The following is a 16,563-nucleotide window of genomic DNA, read 5'->3' as shown; positions in this document are numbered from 1 at the left end:
GTTTTGAAGATGGGAGAAGGCCATGAACTGAGGTATCAGGCAGCTTCTTGAACAGAAGTGAGGAAATGGCCTCTCCCCTCAAGCTTGCAGAGGAAATGCAGCCCTGCCGACTCTCTGTAGCCAAGTCAGACCTTTTTCTGACCTCTGACCTTGAGAACCATAAGATGTGACAGCAACAATAGAAATCTAATCCAGGTGGTTGCTATTACCTTCCAGTTTTCAGATGAAGAAAAAGAGGCACAGATAGGTTTTCAGGACCTTCCAACTAGTAAGCAGTGGTAAGCTGCTGCTGCTGCTGCTGCTAAGTCGCTTCAGTCGTGTCTGACTCTGTGTGACCCCATAGACGGCAGCCCACCAGGCTCCTCTGTCCGTGGGATTCTCCAGGCAAGAACACTGGAGTGGGTTGCCATTTCCTTCTCCAATGCATGAAAGTGAAAAGTCAAAGTGAAGTCGCTCAGTCGTGTCTGACTCTTAGCGACCCCGTGGACTGCAGCCTACCAGGCTCCTCCGTCCATGGGATTTTCCAGGCAAGAGTACTGGAGTGGGTGGTAAGCTGGGTGCCTCTCAAAGTTTGCATGTCAGGATAGTAGCATTTCCATTTATGCCTTCATTTTGCTGAGTATTCTCGGAGCCTCAGCAACAAAGTCCTTGTTAGGGCTCTTGAATTTATTTTATAGCCAGATAAAGAATATAAACATAAGGTTTTTTAGAGTCAGACCCAGATTAATCAAATCCAGCTTTCTCTCTCTCTGTGGAATATACCACAAATCACCATAGTTCCTCTTAATCCATTTATGGATCTCATATTCATGAGAAAAAAAAAAAAAACCAAACACATTACTCTTGCTACATAAAATAGAACTTTCCTTTGCTATACCTAATTGTGCCCCTTACAAAGTCAATATGTGTCTCCTGGTACCCTAGAATTTAATGATCAGTGTTCAGTTTATCCAGTATTATCTTTACAGACTGAAGCCCTAATATTTAAGTCTTTCTTCATATAGTGTCCTCCCATGGCCAAATCAGCATGGCTATTCTACACTGAGATATTTCTAGCTCTGTTTCTCTAGGACATGGGGAAAAAAATAAAACTGAGTGAAATGATGGTTTTGTAAATTTTTCTGGACTTCTCTGGCAAAACTGAGAACAAAATCTAAGGCTTCTGATTCTCTGTAAATTCCCCCAACTCCCAGTTACAAGTGCTCTATTATAAAAATGTTCTTTTGGGTTAGTTGTTTGGCAATATGCTAGTAGAGGAATCCAAGTCAAAAATACAAATGTCAATAAACTCAGGATTCAATGGCTGAGCAACGACTTCTAAAATGAATGGAAATTTATTTTGATCTTGTGGTAAAATACCAATGTGTGATGAGGAGGGAAGTGTTTCAGCTGGTGAAGACTGGACAGGAAAATTCAAAGATGAGTGAAGACACTAAGTAACTGTTGTCCTATTGTTCATGGTGGTGTCTTAGGCCTGTGGGAACTGAGAGTCCCCAGTCTTATGAGGAAATACAGTTTTCATTTCCCTCAATGTCTTGGCACTGCTTTTTCTTCCCTGCTGGCTGAGGGAATTGGATATCCTACAAATAAAGTGCTGAGTGAAGATGAGAAAGAACAGTTATGTTGCTGACAGGGATGTTTGAAAAATTGACACCATTTCATAAGTATTCATTGGTGCCAAATATGTGCCAAATTAGGTTCTGGGGAAATGGAGTGAATAAACCACAGGAGTGGCGGCTGCGTGGCACAGGAGAGGCTGAGAGGAGATACCCTACGTTCAAGGTCAGGAGCGGCGGTTGTGCTTTGCTGAAGAGGCGTGAAGAGATACCTCACGTCCAAGCTAAGAGAAACCCAAGTTAGGTAGTAGGTGCTAAGAGGGCATCAGCGGGTAGGCAGACTGAAACCACAATCACAGAAAACTACCCAATCTGATCACATGGACCATGGGCTTGTCTAACTCAATGAAACTAAGCCGTGACGTGTGGGGCCACCCAAGACAGACAGGTCATGGTGGACAGTCTGACGAAATGTGGTCCAATGGAGAAGGGAATGGCAAACCACTTCAGTATTCTTGCCTTGAGAACCCCATGAACAGTATGAAAAGGCAAAATGATAGGATACTGAAAGATGAACTCCCCAGGTCAGTAGGTGCCCAATATGCTACTGGAGGTCAGTGGAGAAATAAATCCAGAAAGAATGCAGGGATGGAGCCAAAGCAAAAACAACATCCAGCTGTGGTTGTGACTGATGATAGAAGCAAGGTCCAATGCTGTGAAGAGCAATATTACATAGGAACCTGGAATGTTAGGTCCATGAATCAAGGCAAATTGAAAGTGGTCAAACAGGAGATGGCAAGAGTGAACGTTGACATTCTAGGAATCAGCGAAATAAAATGGACTGGAATGGGTGAATTTAACTCAGATGACCATTATATCTACTATCATGGGCAGAAATCCATTAGAAGAAATGGAGTAGCCATCATAGTCAACAAAAGAGTCTGAAATGCAGTACTTACTTGGATGCAATCTCCGAAATGATAGAATGATCTCTGTTCGTTTTCAAGGCAAACCATTCAATATCACAGTAATCCAAGTCTATGCCCCAACCAGTAATGCTGAAGAAGCTGAAGTTGAATGGTCCCATAAAGACCTACAAGATCTTTTAAAACTAACACCCAAAAAAGATAGGTGTTAGTTATAGGGGACTGGAATGCAAAAGTAGGAAGTCAAAAAACTTATTTAACTTATACGCAGAGTACATCATGAGAAACGCTGGGCTGGAAGAAGCACAAGCTGGAATCAAGATTGCCAGGAGAAATATCAATAACCTCAGATATGCAGATGACACCACCCTTATGGCAGAAAGTGAAGAGGAACTAAAAAGCCTCTTGATGAAGGTGAAAGAGGAGAGTGAAAAAGTTGGCTAAAGCTCAACTTTCAGAAAACGAAGATCATGGCATCTGGTCCCATCACTTCATGGGAAATAGATGGGGAAACAGAGGAAACAGTGTCAGACTTTAGTTTTTGGGGCTCCAAAATCACTGCAGATGGTGACTGCAGCCATGAAATTAAAAGACGCTTACTCCTTGGAAGAAAAGTTATGACCAACCTAGATAGCATATTCAAAAGCAGAGACATTACTTTGCCAACAAAGGTCCGTCTAGTCAAGGCTATGGTTTTTCCAGTGGTCATGTATGGATGTGAGAATTGGACTGTAAAGAAAGCTGAGCGCTGAAGAATTGATGCTTTTGAACTGTGGTGTTGGAGAAGACTCTTGAGAGTCCCAACCAGTCCATTCTGAAGGAGATCAGCCCTGGGATTTCTTTGGAAGGAATGATGCTAAAGCTAAAACTCTAGTACTTTGGCCACCTCATGCGAAGAGTTGACTCATTGGAAAAGACTCTGATGCTGGGAGTGATTGGGGGCAGGAGGAGAAGGGGAGGACAGAGGATGAAATGGCTGGATGGCATCACTGACTCAATGGATGTGAGTCTGAATGAACTCCAGGAGTTGGTGATGGACAGGGAGGCCTGGCATGCTGCGATTCATGGGGTCGCAAAGAGTCAGACACGACTGAGCGACTGAACTGAACTGAACTGAACAGGCAAATTTGGCCTTGGAGTACAGAATGAAGCAGGGCAAAGGCCAGTAGAGTTTTGCCAAGAGAATGCACTGGTCATAGCAAACACCCACTTCCAACAACACAAGAGAAGACTCTACACATGGACATTACCAATGGCAAACACCGAAATCAGATTGATTGTATTCTTTGCAGCCAAAGATGGTGAAGCTCTATACAATCAGCAAAAACAAGACCAGGAGCTGACTTTGGCTCAGATCACAAACTCCTTATTGCCAAATTCAGACTTAAATTGAAGAAAGTGGGGAAAACCACTAGACCATTCAGGTATGACCCAAATCAAATCCCTTATGATTATACAGTGGAAGTAAGAAATAGATTCAAGGGACTAGATCTGATAGAGTGCCTGATGAACCATGGACAGAGGTTTGTGACATTATACAGGTGACAGGGTTAAAGACCATCCCTGACAAAAAGAAATGCAAAAGAGCAAAATGTCTGTCTGAGGAAGCCTTACAAAGAGCTGTGAAAAGAAGAGAAGCAAAAAGCAAAGCGGAAAAGGAAAGATATACCCATTTGAATGTAGTGTTCCAAAGAATAGCAAGGAGAGGTAAGAAAGCCTTCCTCAGCAATCAATGCAAAGAAATAGAGGAAAACAACAGAATGGGAAAGGCTAGAGATGTCTTCAAGAAAATTAGAGATACCAAGGGAACATTTCATGCAAAGATGGGCACAATAAAGGATAGAAATGGTATGGACCAGAAGCAGAAGATGTTAAAAAGAATACACAGAACTGTACAAAAAAGATCTTCACAACCCAGATAATCACAATGGTGTGATCACTCACCTAGAGCCAGATATCCTGGAATGTGAAGTCAAGTGGGCCTTAGGAAGTGTCAGTAAGAACAAAGCAAGTGGAGGTGATGGAATTCCATTTGACCTATTTCAAATCCTGAAAGATGATGCTGTGAAAGTGCTGCACTCAATATGCCAACAAATTGGGAAAACTCAGCAGTGGCCACAGGACTGGAAAAGGTCAGTTTTCATTCCAAATCAAAAGAAAGGCAATGTCAAAGAATGCTCAAACTCCCACACAATTGCACTCATCTCACATGCTAGTAAAATAATGCTCAAAATTCTCCAAGCCAGGCTTCAGCAATACATGAACCATGAACTTCCAGATGTTCAAGCTGGTTTTAGAAAGGGCAGAGGAACCAGAGATCAAATTGACAACATCTGCTGGATCATCGAAAAAGCAAGAAAGTTCCAGAAAAACATTTATTTCTGCTTTATTGACTATGCCAAAGCCTTTGACTACATGGATCACAATAAACTGTGGAAAATTCTAAAAGAGATGGGAATACCAGGCCACCTGATCTACCTCTTGAGAAACCTGTGCAGGTCAGGACGCAATAGTTAGAACTGGACATGGAACAACAGACTGGTTCCAAGTAGGAAAATGAATATGTCAAGGCTGTATATTGTCACTGTGCTTATTTAACTTATATTCAGAGTACATCATGAGAAACACTGGGCTGGAAGAAGCACAAGCTGGAATCAAGATTGCTGGAAGAAATCTCAATAACCTCAGATATGCAGATGACACCACCCTTATGGCAGAATGTGAAGAAAACTGAAGAGTCTCTTGATGAAAGTGAAAGAGGAGAGTGAAAAAGTTGGCTTAAAGCTCAACATTCAGAAAACTTAGATCATGGCATCTGGTTCTGTCAGTTCATGGCACATAGATGGGGAAACAGTGGAAACAGTGGCTGACTATTTTTGTGGGCTCCAAAATCACTGCAGATGGTGATTCCAGCCATGAAATTAAAAGACGCTTACTCCTTGGAAGGAAACTTATGACCAACCTAGATAGCATATTCAAAAGCAGAGACATTACTTTGCCAACAACAGTCCATCTAGTCAAGGCTATGGTTTTTCTATTCTTTTTTTTTTTTAATTTTATTTTATTTTTAAACTTTACAATATTGTATTAGTTTTGCCAAATATCGAAATGAATCCGCCACAGGTATACCTGTGTTCCCCATCCTGAACCCTCCTCCCTCCTCCCTCCCCATACCCTCCCTTTGGGTCATCCCAGTGCACCAGCCCCAAGCATCCAGTATCGTGCATCGAACCTGGACTGGCGACTCGTTTCATACATGATATTATACATGTTTCAATGCCATTCTCCCAAATCTTCCCACCCTCTCCCTCTCCCACAGAGTCCATAAGACTGATCTATACATCAGTGTCTCTTTTGCTGTCTCATACACAGGGTTATTGTTACCATCTTTCTAAATTCCATATATATGTGTTAGTATACTGTATTGGTGTTTTTCTTTCTGGCTTACTTCACTCTGTATAATAGGCTCTAGTTTCATCCACCTCATTAGAACTGATTCAAATGTATTCTTTTTAATGGCTGAGTAATACTCCATTGGGTATATGTACCACAGTTTTCTTATCCATTCATCTGCTGATGGGCATCTAGGTTGCTTCCATGTCCTGGCTATTATAAACAGTGGTGCGATGAACATTGGGGTACACATGTCTCTTTCCCTTCTGGTTTCCTCAGTGTGTATGCCCAGCAGTGGGATTGCTGGATCATAAGGCAGTTCTATTTCCAGTTTTTTAAGGAATCTCCACACTGTTCTCCATAGTGGCTGTACTAGTTTGCATTCCCACCAACAGTGTAAGAGGGTTCCCTTTTCTCCACACCCTCTCCAGCATTTATTGCTTGTAGACTTTTGGATCTCAGCCATTCTGACTGGCGTGAAATGATACCTAATAGTGGTTTTGATTTGCATTTCTCTGATAATGAGTGATGTCGAGCATCTTTTCATGTGTTTGTTAGCCATCTGTATGTCTTCTTTGGAGAAATGTCTATTTAGTTCTTTGGCCCATTTTTTGATTGGGTCATTTATTTTTCTGGAGTTGAGCTGTAGGAGTTGCTTGTATATTTTTGAGATTAGTTGTTTGTCCGTTGCTTCATTTGCTATTATTTTCTCCCATTCTGAAGGCTGCCTTTTCACCTTGCTAATAGTTTCCTTTGTTGTGCAGAAGCTTTTAAGTTTAATTAGGTCCCATTTGTTTATTTTTGCTTTTATTTCCAATATTCTGGGAGGTGGGTCATAGAGGATCCTGATGTGATGTATGTCGGAGAGTGTTTTGCCTATGTTCTCCTCTAGGAGTTTTATAGTTTCTGGTCTTACGTTGAGATCTTTAATCCACTTTGAGTTTATTTTTGTGTATGGTGTTAGAAAGTGTTCTAGTTTCATTCTTTTACAAGTGGTTGACCAGTTTTCCCAGCACCACTTGTTAAAAAGATTGTCTTTAATCCATTGTATATTCTTGCCTCCTTTGTCAAAGATAAGGTGTCCATATGTGCATGGATTGATCTCTGGGCTTTCTATTTTGTTCCATTGATCAATATTTCTGTCTTTGTGCGAGTACCATACTGTCTTGATAACTGTGGCTTTGTAATAGAGCCTGAAGTCAGGTAGGTTGATTCCTCCAGTGCCATTCTTCTTTCTCAAGATAGCTTTGGCTATTCGAGGTTTTGGAGAGATCACAACAGACAACACAGAAATACAAAGGATCATAAGAGACTACTATCAACAATTATATGCCAATAAAATGGACAACGTGGAAGAAATGGACAAATTCTTGGAAAAGTACAACTTTCCAAAACTCAACCAGGAAGAAATAGAAAATCTTAACATACCCATCACAAGCACGGAAATTGAAACTGTAATCAAAAATCTTCCAGCAAACAAAAGCCCAGGTCCAGACAGCTTCACAGCTGAATTCTACCAAAAATTTAGAGAAGAGCTAACACCTATCCTACTCAAACTCTTCCAGAAAATTGCAGAGGAAGGTAAACTTCCAAACTCATTCTATGAGGCCACCATCACCCTAATACCAAAACCTGACAAATATCCCATAAAAAAAGAAAACTACAGGCCAATATCACTGATGAACATAGATGTAAAAATCCTTAACAAAATTCTAGCAATCAGAATCCAACAACACATTAAAAAGATCATACACCATGACCAAGTGGGATTTATCCCAGGGATGCAAGGATTCTTCAATATCCACAAATCAATCAATGTAATACACCACATTAACAAATTGAAAAATAAAAACCATATGATTATCTCAATAGATGCAGAAAAAGCCTTTGACAAAATTCAACATCCATTCATGATAAAAACCCTCCAGAAAGCAGGAATAGAAGGAACATACCTCAACATAATAAAAGCTATATATGACAAACCCACAGCAAACATTATCCTCAATGGTGAAAAATTGAAAGCATTTCCTCTAAAGTCAGGAACAAGACAAGGGTGCCCACTTTCACCATTACTATTCAACATAGTTTTGGAAGTTTTGGCCACAGCAATCAGAGCAGAAAAAGAAATAAAAGGAATCCAAATTGGAAAAGAAAAAGTAAAACTCTCACTATCTGCAGATGACATGATCCTCTACATAGAAAACCCTAAAGACTCCACCAGAAAATTACTAGAACTAATCAATGACTATAGTAAAGTTGCAGGATATAAAATCAACACACAGAAATCCCTTGCATTCCTATACACTAATAATGAGAAAACAGAAAGAGAAATTAAGGAAACAATTCCATTCACCATTGCAACGGAAAGAATAAAATACTTAGGAATATATCTACCTAAAGAAACTAAAGACCTATATATAGAAAACTATAAAACACTGGTGAAAGAAATCAAAGAGGACACTAATAGATGGAGAAATAGACCATGTTCATGGATTGGAAGAATCAATATAGTGAAAATGAGTATACTACCCAAAGCAATTTATAGATTCAATGCAATCCCTATCAAGCTACCAACAGTATTCTTCACAGAGCTAGAACAAATAATTTCACAATTTGTAAGGCTATGGTTTTTCTAGTGGTCATGTATGGATGTGAGAATTGGACTGTGAAGAAAGCTGAGCACCGAAGAATTGAACTGTGGTGTTGGAGAAGACTGTTGAGAGTCCCTTGAATGGCAAGGAGGTCCAACCAGTCCATCCTAAAGGAGATCAGTCCTGGGTGTTCATTGGAAGGACTGATGTTGAAGTTGAAACTTTGGCCACCTGATGTGAAGCACTGACTCATTCGAAAAGACCCTGATGCTGGGAAAGATTGAGGGCAGGAGGAGAAGGGGACGACAGAGGTTGAGATGGTTGGATGGCATCACCGACTAAATGGACATGAATTTGGGTAAACTCCGGGAGTTGGTGATGGACAGGGAGGCCTGGCATGCTGTGGTTCACAGTGTCACAAAGAGTTGGACATTAGTGAGCAACTGAACTGAACTGAACTTTCTTTATATTAGATTGACTCTTTATGGTTCACGTAACAATATAAGACATTGGCTGACCTGTCTTCAGGTGATGTCAATCAGATCCCAGATTTTTTTTTTTAAGTTCCCTGTCCCTGGATCAAATCACAGCCACCTGCAGTGGAAACATGGAATCCTAATCACTGGACCTCCAGGGAATTCCCTCTAGCTTCTGTCTCTTAATTTTTTTTTTTTTTTAATCTCTTACCTCTGCTTTCCAAAATGTTGACCATTTTTAAGGAAGAATCTTGTAGGGCATGATGCCTGCCACTGACCATAACCTCCAGGAAAGACGCAGAATCTCATGTATCTCATTGGCTGTCATCGGGCCATATAGTCATTCCTGCGGAATGCAAAGCTTTGATGGATTTAGTTCTAGTCCCATCCAAACAACACGGGATCTACAGAAGGAAGTGGCTCTTTAGAAGAATATTGAAATACTGTTACCATATGTATGGATATTGAATTCTATTCTACTTTCCTTGAGGAGAGTACATTCTAGTGGACATTTTGTCATTTCCACTGCCTTCCTACTGAAACTGTAAAGCATTCAGGAGAGCAAGAGGACAGAAGGATTCCAGTGATTAACAGCAACTTAGACATCCACCAGTGGATCACCAGCTGCTGATTGGAGATTCCCCCAAGTGGATACACGAAGAGCATGATGATACTGTAATTATTTGAATCACCCCACTAAAGCAGGATGTGCTCAGTCATGTCTGACTTTTTTGCCACCCATAGACTGTAGCACACCAGGCTCCTCTGTCAATGGTATTTTCCCATTAAGAATACTGGAGAAGGTTGCCATTTCCTCCTCCAGGGGAATCCTCCTAACCCAGGGATTGAACTCATGTCTCCTGCCTTGCAGGTACATTGTTTACCACTGAGCTACCAGGGAAGCCCTGCAAAACAGCACTGTGTCCACCAAATAATCATTGTCAGAAAACTGAAAGTGTCAGTCACTCAGTTGTATCTGACTCTTTGCCACCCTATGGACTGTATAGTCCAACAGGCTCCTCTGTCCATGGGATTCTCCAGGCAAGAATACTGGAGTGGGTAGCCATTTGTCTCTCCAGGGGATTTTCCTGATTCAGGGATCTAAATCTGGATCTCCTGCACTGCCAATTCTTTACAGTCTGAGCCACCAGGGAAGACCAGTCATTGTCTAGGCTCTCTTTGTATGAATATCTCTGCCTGTCTTCTCCCTCACTGACTTTCCAGTCAGTTAATCCAGTCACTCAGTCGTATCTGACTCTTTGTGACCCCATGGACTGCAGCACACCAGGCCTCCCTGTCCATCACCTCTCCTGGAGTTTATTCAGACTCATGATCGTTGAGTTAGTGATGACATCCAACCATCTCATCCTCTGTCGTCCACTTCTCCTCCCACCTTCAATCTTTCCCAGCATCAGGGTCTTTTCAAATGAGTCAGTTCTTCACATCAGGTGGCCAAAGTATTGGAGTTTCAGCTTCAACATCAGTCCTTCCAATGAACACCCAGGACTGATTTCCTTTAGGATGGACTGGTTGGACCTCTTGCTGTCCAAGGGACTCTCAAGAGTCTTCTCCAACACCACAGTTCAAAAACATCAATTCTTTGGTGTTCAGCTTTCTTTATAGTCCAACTCTCACATCCATATGTGACTCCTGGAAAAATCAAAGCTTTGACTATATGGACCTTTGTGGACAAAGTAATGTCTCTGCTTTTTAATATGTTGTCTAGGTTGGTCATAACTTTCCTTCCAAGGAGTAAGCGTCTTTTAATTTCATGGCTGAAGTCACCATCTGCAGTGATTTTGGAGCCCCCCAAAATAAAGTCTGTCACTGTTTCCATTGTTTCCCCATCTATTTGCCATGAAATGATGGGACCAGATGCCATGATCTTAGTTTTCTGAATGTTTAGTTTTAAGCCAACTTTTTCACTCTCCTCTTTCACTTTCATCAAGAGCCTCTTTAGTTCTTCTTCTCTTTCTGCCATAAGCATGGTATCATCTGCTTATCTGATGTTATTAATATTTCTCCTGGCAATCTTGATTCCAGCTTGTCCCTATAGAAAGGAATATTTGGACATAGGTATGGACACAGGCAAGACTGTGTCAATATGAGGGCAGAGATGAAGGTGATGTGTCTCTCAGGCAAGAATGGTCAGAGATTGCCAGCAAACCACCAAATGGTAGGAGAGGATTATGAACAGATTTTTTTCAGAACCCTCAGAAGTAACAAATCCTTGACATCATGATCTCAGACTAAGCCACCCAATTTACAGTATTTTGTTACTGTGTGTGCATGCATGCTAAATCACTTCAATCGTGTCCAACTCTTTATGATCCTATGGATTGCCCTCTAAACTCCTCTGTCCATGTGATTCTCCAGGTGAGAATATTGGAGTAGGTTGCCATGCCCTCTTCCAGGGGATCCTTGCAACCCAGGGATCGAACCTGCATCTCTTATACCTCCTTTATTGGCAGGAGAGTTCTTTACCACTTCAGCATTGGCTGGAATCTTGATTCCAGCTTGTGCTTCATCCAGTCCACCATTTCTCATGAGGTACTCTGCATATAAGTTAAATAAGCAAGGTGATGATGGACAGCCTTGACATACTCCTTTCCTGATTTGCAACCAGTCTATTGTTGCATGTCCAGTTCTAACTGTTGCTTCTTGACCTGCATACAGATTTCTCAGGAGGCAGGTCAGGTGGTCTGGTATTTCTATCCCTTTAAGAATTTTCCACAGTTTGTTGTGATCCACACAGTCAGTGGTTTGGCATAGTCAATAAAGCAGAAGTAGATGCTTTTCTGGAACACTCTTGCTTTTTTGATGATCCAACGGATGTTGGCAATTTATCTCTGGCTCCTCTGCCCTTTCGAAATCCAGCTTGAACATCTGGATGTTCTCGGTACACGTACTGTTGAATCCTGGCTTGGAGAATTTTGAACATTATTTTGCTAGCATGTGAGATGAGTGCAATTGTGTGGGAGTTTGAGCATTCTTTGGCATTGCCTTTCTTTGGGATTGGAATGAAAACTGACCTTTTCCAGTCCTGTGGCCACTGCTGAGTTTTCCCAATTTGTTGGCATATTGAGGGCAGCACTTTCACAGCATCATCTTTTAAGATTTGCAATAGGTCAACTGGAATTCCATCACCTCCACTATCTTTGTTCATAGTGATGCTTCCTAAGGTCCCCTTGACTTCAAATTCCAGGATGTCTGGTTCTAGGTGAGTGATCACACCATTGTGATTATCTGGGTCATGAAGATCCTTTTGGTATAGTTCTTCTGGGTATTCTTGCCACCTCTTCTTAATACCTTCTGCTTCTGTTAAGTCCACAATAAAGGACAGAAATGGTATGGACCTAACAGAAACTGTCTTCCCAACTGTTTAAAAATATCCACGTTTTATTTCTTCCCCCACAGTTCTGCCTCTCCCTCCCCTCCAGCTCTTAGTCAGATTGTTAGGGGAAGCACACTGATTGAAACCGCCCACCCTGGTCAGGCACCATAGTAACCATTTGTATGAGTTGTTTTATGACAGGAGATCCTGATAAGGAATATGGAACTAATAAGCCACCACCAACCAGAGGAGGTTGGAAAAGGTAAAAAGGAGACACCACATGTCTATCCACTTCCCAGAATCCCTCTCGCCAGCATCCATCTTGGCTGAGCAATGCGTGCGCCACCAGGAAAGACTCTGAATTAGAATGGTTGGCCAAAGACCACCCAGAAACTAATCCCATCACCATAAAACCTGAGACTGCGAGCCATACAGCAGAGCAGTTCTCCTGGGTTCTCTTACCCTACTGCTCTCCACCCGGGTTTCCTTTCCCAATAAAATCTCTTGCTTTGTCAGCACATGTGTCTCCTCGGACAATTCATTTCTGAGTGTTAGACAAAAACCCAGTTTCGGGCCCTGGAAGGGGTTCCCCTTCCTGCAACAAGACTGCATGTCTTAATTTTGTGGAGCAGAATTTTACAACAAATTAGAGTGCATTGTTTGCTCTCCTGTTTTAATTCTTGAGAACATTTTGGAAGACAGGCTGTACAAAAGATCTGATGTGCCTTAGAGCTGTAATATATTATCAGGCTTGAAATGCTAATAAGAGTCTATGGAAAGAATAGTTAGTTAAAAGAAATAGTGAACTTAAGTAGGGAAAAAAAAGGCAAATTTTAAAGAGATGTGAAAAGTTCTTCCTCCTGATGGTTGCAGTATAATAATACTGGGACAGTCCAGTATGGAAAAGAAAGAAGTATTTAAGATTCATGTGGGAGGCTAGAGTCAACGTTATTTCCTATAATCAACAACCCCATAGGGCTGTTAAACTAGGCTTGAAGAAAAGTGTCAGTGGCCTGAAAAACAATACCAAGCACAAATGTGTGAAAAGCACAGGTTGCTCACCTCAATGAGGCATTCACTTCAAAGTGGAGAAGGAGACTGGAAACATTATTAAACATGTCAGGATATAGATTGGAACTCATTTTAAGGTTAACATGAACTTTTTTTGGCTGCCTTACTGTTGTTGGGTGCTTTGTGGGTTTTGGCAGCAAGTTTCAATGTGTGGCTCATTAGAAGGAATGGAATGTTGGGATTTCCTGGCTAATACTGGAGAGAAATATCTCCTGGGAAACTTTGAGCTTTGTCCAGAAAGATGGTACTTTGATAAGAATCAAAATATTAACTTGTTTCAGCACCTTCTTTCATGAAAATAATATTACCTTGATTTAAGTTGTGCTCATTTCTTTCTAGGAGCTCAAACTGAGTTGTATGTGGAACATTATTTGTTTATCATCACAAATTCCCTTTGAGGAAAGTAAGGGGTAGGTATTACTGCTGCTATTTTAAAGTTGGGGAAACAGAAGCTCAGAGACTGACTTAAATAAATACCACTGCTTTCACATGCAGATAACAGCTTAATGCAAAGCCAAATACCTTCGTCAATCTAAATAGGCTAAGCCAGCCCCCCAAAGCTATGTGATCATTCTTGAGATTGCCCTCTAAGTTTATAAGAGAACTCAGAACCACCCCCTGCTTTAGAGGCAAGAAAGGAGAAATCTGTGCTAGCATCTTCCACAGCTGGATATGCTAAGATTTTTAAAATATTTTATTTATTTGGCTGCATTGAGCCCTAGTTGCATCATCCGGATTGCCATTGCAGCACACAGGCTCAGTAGCTGTGGAGCACAGGCTTAGCTGCCCCTGCCAGCCCCTGGCACGTAGGATCTTATTTCCCAGATCAGAGATCAAACCCACATCCCCTGCATTGCAAGGCAGATTCTCAAGCACTAGACTACCAAGGAAGTCCCTAGATATGCTGAATTTGTGTCCAATTTTTCAACTGCTTATTTACAATTTTGGTCTGATCTTACAGGTTGGCATCTCCTCTTTGCCCCAGGCCAGTTTTAGCATTAACTCAGAACTCTGAATGCTCAGCTTCCTGATACTTTGTTTCCTAAAGGAACAGGGGAACCTGAGAAAACACTTGAGAAGAGCTAAGCATTCCCTCCTATTTGCTACCACATTTTCTCAACCCTTACGGAGCCTTTGTACCCTACTCTGTGACACTCCCACTGAGAAGCTCCCTGCCTAAGATGGCAGTCAAGTGGAAAAGCATTGTCAGGGAACTCTACCTGCATTTATATAGCCTGACAGACTTAGTAGAATCACCTGCGGCTCAGTGGCTGGTCATCACAAAGCAGCCGATTTCTATTAGGTCATAAATCACACTTGGACTGCAAGGAGATCAAAGCAGTCAATCCAAAGGATATCAACCCTGAATATTCATTGGCAAGACTGATGCTGAAGCTGAAATGCCAATACTTTGATCACCTGATGCAAAGAACTGACTCACTGGAAAAGACCCTGATGTTGGGAAAGATTAAGGACAGGAGCAGAAGTGGGTGGCAAAGGATGAGATAGTTAGATAGCATCAATGGCTCAACAGACATGAATTTGAGCAGACTCCTGGAGATGGTGGAGAATAGGGGAGCCTGACGTGCTGCAACCCATGGGGTCACAAAAAGTTGGACATTACTTAGCAACAGAACAACAACACATAAGCCACAACCAGCAGAGTCTGAAAATCAGTAGTTCTTAGCCTTGACTACCCTTAAGAATCAACCCATGGAGCTTTAAAAACATATCACAGCCTGGGCTCTCTACTCTCCAATGACTGTAATTTAGCTGGTCCAGGGGAAGACCTAGCTCTTAGTAGATTTTTTTCCATTTTACTTTTTTATTACATTTTTAAGAACAGTTTTAAGTTTACAGCAAAACTGAGAGGAAGTTGCAAAGATTTCCCATATACTCCCCTAACATGCATAGCCTCCCCCATTATCAACATCCCCTATCAGAATGGTACATTTGTTGCAATCAGTTAACCTAAATTGACACAGCATAATCACTCAAAGTCCATACTTTACATTAGGGTACATTCTTAGTAGTGTTAGTTGCTCAGTTGTGTCTGACTCTTTGCGACCCCATGGACTGTAACCAGCCAGGCTCCTCTGTCCATGGAATTCTAAAGGCAAGAGTACTGGAGTGGGTGGCCATTTCCTTCTCCAGAGGATCTTCCCAACCCATGGATCGAACCTGTGTCTCCTGCATTGCAGGCAGATTATTTACTGTCTGAGCCACCAGGGAAGCCCAAATATAATGTAAGTACTATGTAAATAGTTGAAGATGAGTGGCAAATTCAAGTTTTGTTCTTTGGAATTTCATGGATCTTTTTTTCAAATATTTCCATCCTTCAATTGAATCAATGGATATGCAGATATGAAGGGTTGACTGTATTTTCTTCTCTCCAAATATCAAATTCCTAGAAAATATATAAATATTATATATCAAATATATAATTGGTATATAATATACCAAATATATAATTTAGTTTCAAATAAAGTTCACCAGTTTTTTTATTTGTTGGATTTTGCTTTAACCTGTCATGTAACATACTGCCGTGAGTCTTTGGATGTGGCATCCAACCAAAAAAGAGCTGCACATTGTCACTCTCTGTATGAGAGGTATAAATATGTAAGGTGACAACGTTTTTGTGGACTATTTTTACAACATGATAAATGGCATTATCAATATTATTCATGATTTAAATATTATGTATACATTATAGATCATCTCCATATCAACAATTATGTAAGAGGAACACTAGAAAATAAAAATTTTATAATGTTCTTATGCAGTGCTTAAGTGATTGAATGTTTTATCTGAAGAGCTATGACGTAAAAATTAGAATCAAAGTTTTGCTCTTTGAATGCATGGGTTGTAACCCACAGAAAATGAGGAGTAAATTGTTTGATCAGGATCTTGTTAGTTTAAGAAGCAAAAAATTTAAGAACCAAAATATGCACACCATTAAAAATACTAATTCTGAAAATTATGTAGCTAAAAATTAAATCACCCGGTCCAGGGTACATACTTGGTGTTGTATATTCTACAAGTTTGGACAAATGTATATATTCACTTTTATAGTATCAGAATTTTCATTGTCCTAAAAATCCTCTGTGTTCTACCTATTTATCTCTCCCTCACCCCAGCCCCTGATCTTAGTATTTTTCAAATGCTTCCTGGAGTTGAGAGCAACAGTCCCTTATGCTCTGTAATAAAATTGATAAC

At 40.9% G+C, this 16,563-nt stretch overlaps 1 long non-coding RNA gene across 2 annotated transcripts in view; it reads right to left on the bottom strand.

The window, feature by feature from the left end:
- The window catches only part of LOC147377992 (uncharacterized), a 45,833-nt gene extending 31,282 nt beyond the window's left edge, over positions 1 to 14,551 (bottom strand). For both annotated transcript variants that reach the window (XR_015151220.1, XR_015151218.1), the window contains exon 1: positions 14,488 to 14,551. This is a non-coding gene — a long non-coding RNA (uncharacterized LOC147377992). The remainder of the gene's footprint in view (positions 1 to 14,487) is intronic.
- Between the last annotated feature and the right edge of the window lie 2,012 nt (positions 14,552 to 16,563).

Source organism: Bos grunniens, chromosome 2 (genome assembly GCF_055505025.1).
Source record: "Bos grunniens cultivar Pamir isolate PY7600 chromosome 2, Bosgru_T2T1.0, whole genome shotgun sequence".
In the NCBI taxonomy this organism is placed as follows: Eukaryota; Metazoa; Chordata; class Mammalia; order Artiodactyla; family Bovidae; genus Bos; species Bos grunniens.
Note: the sequence above shows the minus strand (reverse complement) of the source record. Positions and strands in the feature narration are given on the sequence as shown.